Source organism: Gossypium raimondii, chromosome 12 (genome assembly GCF_025698545.1).
Source record: "Gossypium raimondii isolate GPD5lz chromosome 12, ASM2569854v1, whole genome shotgun sequence".
Classification (NCBI taxonomy): Eukaryota; Viridiplantae; Streptophyta; class Magnoliopsida; order Malvales; family Malvaceae; genus Gossypium; species Gossypium raimondii.
In genome coordinates, this window is record NC_068576.1 from 25379765 (window position 1) to 25385149 (window position 5385).

Genomic DNA, 5385 nt, shown 5'->3' on the forward strand with positions numbered 1-5385 from the left:
TTGTAAGGTTGAATCTAGCCATTTGCGCAACCTAGTAGATTAACCCTCGTTTTGCTTGATTTGAACATAAAAACCTCTAGTTTCTAACTTAAACACATTTTAACTCAAACTCTAAGCCATTCTTAAACATTAAACCTTTTAAAAAAAACTCTCCATATTTAAACCCCTTTTCACCTAAAACCCTAATTTCATAAAACCCAATTTATGTTTCTCACAAGCTTTATTCAAGTGTAGGATCATCAACCACTCGGGGAAAAGCAGCCAAAGGTTCAAAAAACTCAAAGTTAAACATTCTTTTTCTCATTACTATTGCTTTATTAAGATTAGTTCATAACATACTATAGTATTGAATATGCCTCTAAGAAAGGTTAGAAGAACTAATGAACAAAAACCTTCGACGGTTTTGAATCCTGCTAATTTCCCGAATCCAAATGTTGAGAAATATTTTGTAGAACTTCAAGGAAAAACATTTATTCAAGAGAGGGGATTTGAACCGTCGATGGTTCTCAGTCAAGAGATATGACCTTTAGTTAGATATCATAGATAGGAATGTTTTTGTGTGATCTCAAAAGACTCTGCTATGGTCCCTGTAGTTCAGGAATTTTATGCATCTTTCCGAGACCAGGAGTCTAGAAAAGTGAAAGGTCGTACATAGGGAACGATACCCGTGTGAGGGGAAAATGTACAAATGACCCCTCTGGTTATTTGTGAACTTTATAATGCTCCATTTTATGAAAAAAATTTTATAGACGAAACTAATTTGGAATATTTTTGAGATATAAATACGGATAACATTATAAAATTCCTAATAGATAGAAGGGGTGAATGGAAACGTTGCCTAGGAAGTAGGCAAAAATGTGGATTTAATTTCTGCGCACTCTAATAGCTCTTGTTTTGAATGTTTCTAATGTCAATAATTTTCACCCAATTTTGCTTTACGTTATTTTGTAGAAAAAATAAGTATGCATCATAACATGGATACAGAGTACATTGAGCTTCGGGCTTAATAAATTAAGGAAGGTAACAAATGCCAACAAGAGATGATAGTAGCTCCGACTTTGTCTCGAAGGAAAGAAAAATTGACCACTCAACAAGAAATTGGTGAGAGCAGTCATCCTAAGCTAGATTGGATGATACACTAGATGCAGGAGTTATGATCGATTTTTCAGGAATTCACACGACAAAACAATATTAGCGTACCGAAGTATACATCGAATATGTTTGCACCGACACACCCAGAGCAGGAAGAAAAGGAGCAGGAGAGCGATGAGAAAGAGCAGCTGAGGAGGGGGAGGAAGATGCTAAAATGGATTTTGAGGAGGATGACTAAACTTTTTGTTTTTACGAATTGCATTAAAATTGGGATGATTTTCAATTTATTTAAATTGTTAGGAGTAGGAGTAATAATATATTGGTAGTTGTTTTGTGTTTAAAATTTCTGTGTAGGAATCTCATATGGAAGAAACACAACAATTTTAAGCTTTCAAAGATAAAAGGATGAGGCACCCACCAATAGTCCGCGACGCTATCACTATCAATCAGGTAACTTTATTCCTTATCTTTTGTGGGACTACACAATGAGGACAATGTGTTATCTAAAGTGTGAGGGGTAACATAGAAAATTTGTTTTAAATTTTTATTCTTTTATTTTATTTTTTTTGTCAATTGTGTGCTTGAGCTTGTAGAAATACAAGTGATTGGTTAGGAGCATGTACATAGGTTGCTTGTATTTACAGTAAATTTGGCATGAGGATAGGTGTTTTAAATTTTTGAGTATTAGACTATTAAGTTTTATATATTACACTATAAATAAGTATTAAGCAATTGAATATACCAAATGATATAGAGATTACAAGGAAACAAACATGCTAGTATGAATGATAACTTATTGGAATTTTCATTGTTTGGTTGACTAAATTTGTGAATATTGAGATACTTAGGGATGACCTAAGGCATATTATTTAGCATACACTCAAAGCCAAAAAGCTAACCTTTAGTTATCTATCCTTAGTATCTATTTTGAGCCAAAAGACACTTCTTGATGAATCTTTATACAAAACCAGAGCTAAAAACGATAATTTGTGCTTACCCTTTTCTTTGGTCATCAACTACTTGATTATAGACGTCTGGCCATACATAATGAATGTTAAGTAGATACATTACAGTGGTTTTGTATAAACAAAGTGATATAAAAGATCATTAGAGTATAGTAGTTATAGGTTAGTTTAAAAGTGCAAAAAGAAAATTTCAAAAAGAAAATTAAATGAGTAGAAAAAGTATGTGAAAAATAAAATCAATTGTGAGTGAGGTACTATAAAAGAGAAAGAAAATTGACAAGGTCACAACTATAGAAAAACTCAGTCATTATTGTACAAAAACTCGTGAGCTAGCAGTAGTCACTATATGATGCTTAGATTTCCTATAAGGAGATAAAAGAAATGTGAGAGAATGAGAAATTAGGTGGTGAGTGGGGAAGGGTTACTAAGGGGGAGAATATGAGACAATATGATGTGATAAACTATTTTTGTGCTTGAAACTATTTGATGCTTACTATTCTTGAAATCCATACCTGTCCTAAGCCTCAGAATGATACAAGCTTAAAAGCTCTATGCGATCTAGGTAGACTTATTTACAATTTGGAATCATATTAAATAATTGCATTTATGGTCATTTGTATTCTGCTAGGATAATTTATTGATGGATTCCTACATTTGAGACCCCTAATACTTGTATTCTTTGTAATATACTGAACTTAGGTGTTTGATATCAAAAGTGATAAGTCAACTATATATCATGCTAGGATTATGTGTGAATATGAAACGCTTATTCATGTGCTCCAAAGTAAACACTTATACTATACATGCTCAAGGGTCGTGTAATTTGAGTCTTTTATTGACCGTAGGGGTCGAATAAGGCCTAAGGGTGAGCTAATATACTTTATGAGTGTGTAGGAGACCACTAAAAGGCATACTAACTTGATACTGGTCGTTGTATCACAACAGGGAGCATTGAATGTCGCAACATAGGGAGAAGAATAGAAGAATTCCAAGACTGCCTTCAATGTCGCGATAGAGCCTGTAGATGTCGCGACACACCCTTGAAGATACCCTGAATATGAGCATAATGTCCTCGATGTCGTGACATAAGACCTAGTGTGTGTTCACATCACCTCTTTGTGAGATATAATCAAACTTTTTGAGGATTTTGCACTCGATTCTAATACAAATCGGGCTTGTCCTAAACTTTATACTATTTAATTATTATTCATATTTAATTTTTCTATCAAGCTTATGTTGTTTACGAAATCCATGAGGAACTAATCCTCCTATGGGAGATTAGCTAGTGAAGGTATGGTTAATTAAACTATTTTGTAACTATATTACAAGTTGACCCATATACTTGCGGATATCGCCTTTTATATATACTTTGTGTAGGATTTCTACACTTGGACATTGGTATGCCTGGAGGCTGTCAATATCAATCTTCAAATGCTTTAATTTTTTTATTTCACATCCCAAAAATTAGGTTAGTAGAATCAGGTTTGTGAACTGAGAGTGGTCGCGCTTTGATTGTTAATATTATCCTTGTGTGCTTGTTAATAAATGAGTTACTGGCATTATGGTTAAGAAATAGTGTGTATCCTTAAAACCCATGTTTGAATCCCTTCCCTCGCATCATTTTTTAATTCCTGTGCAATTTTGCTTCAAATCCTAGAGTTATCACTCCCCATTTAAATATAGTTATCATTAATTCATGAACAAGTTTGTGTGTTAGCCTAGTGGTTTAGAACATGCATAGTTTCCTTTGTGACTCAATTTTGATTCCACTCTCCTATTATATTTTTTTAAATTTCGAGACAAACACCTTTGGTCAACCCCTTTGTCGCCAAATTTTGTTACCATGCATGGGAGATTCTTTCCACCCTCATCTTTCTCCTACTTCCTTTTTTTATACCCCTTTTCACTCCCCATGTTCCCCCTCATTTCCTTCTCTTCCCTTAGATTCACTCATTGACATCTTTCTCCCCTTTTGACCCTTGTATGTAGCCCCTAGTAAGTGAAGAAAACATTTGTTTTGTTTTCATTTTGTTTTCCCTCTCCTTTCATACTCTTTCTCCTTCTCTTATGCCACCACCTTTTTCTTTTTCCACCACTTCCACCATTGTTAGCCACTGTCGTACCACCATCCAACCACTAAATCACCACCATCTCTTCCCTTATTTTTCTTTAGTCCACCATTGGACCACTTTCGTTGCTGCCGCCATGCCCCCGTCGTCACCACCACCCAATTTTCTTCCTGTTTTCTCCTCTTTCCTATTCTTTGGTCAAAATTGAACCTTTATCACTCCTTTTCTATTTCTATTTTATTTTATTTTTATTCTTACCCTATTTGATTTGTAATAATATACTCACTTTTATTTTGTTTGATTTTCTCCATAGTCGTCCCTCTTTCATTCTCACAAGATTCTCCGATTGAATCTTAAGTCTTTTGATATAATAGTTATAGAGTAAGTAAAGATTGGAGTAGTCTAATTCCAAAATTCTTTTTATTTTTGGAGGGGCCAAATCTAATATGATATTTGTTCATATTGTTTTCTTCAAAGGTGACTATATGAATCACTTGGAATTATTTTAATACAAGAGAAACCTTTTGGACACCGTTCGAAAGAACAATTGAGTAAGTTGTCCTTAATTATTTTAAAAACAGGATTTTATTGGTTGTGACCGAAATTAACATGAGAATATTTTTGTGTTGGTACCACTATGTCATGAACAAATCAAGGCGAGATCTGACTAGATAGGCATCATTGAAATGTGGTGTTGTAGGTCTAGTGACGTAAAGCCTTATTTTAGGTGTGAGTTTTAACCTACTAAAGTTGTATATGTTTGTCCATAAAAATCATTTATCTATGATTATTAATAATAATAATAAAACATTATTAATATGCTTCAAAATAATGGCTAAATGAATACAATAAGTACTCTTGGTGAAGATAAATCCTTTATTAGGATTGAATTCAAGTACCTCCTATCTGATAAATCTGTGATGCCATATGTCTACGAGTGTTATTAGATGACCCGGTGATATTTCACATAATATGTGAGATTAAATCATGTTATTGATATGCTATTGAGACTGATTACATGATAGATCATGTATATTATTAGTAAAGTTTTTGCCACAGGTTAAAAATGTGGTTTATGGTACTGTTAACACTAAAAGCTTCATTGAATGCGCCCACTATACTGTTTTACCAAATCCATGATATTTCATACCAATGTTTTATGTCTACTGATTTTTCTATTGATTGTATGTTTTAGTCATGCTTACTGTAATGCTTTATATCTTTAAAAACATGTCATACTGCATAGAGGTTGAAATGAT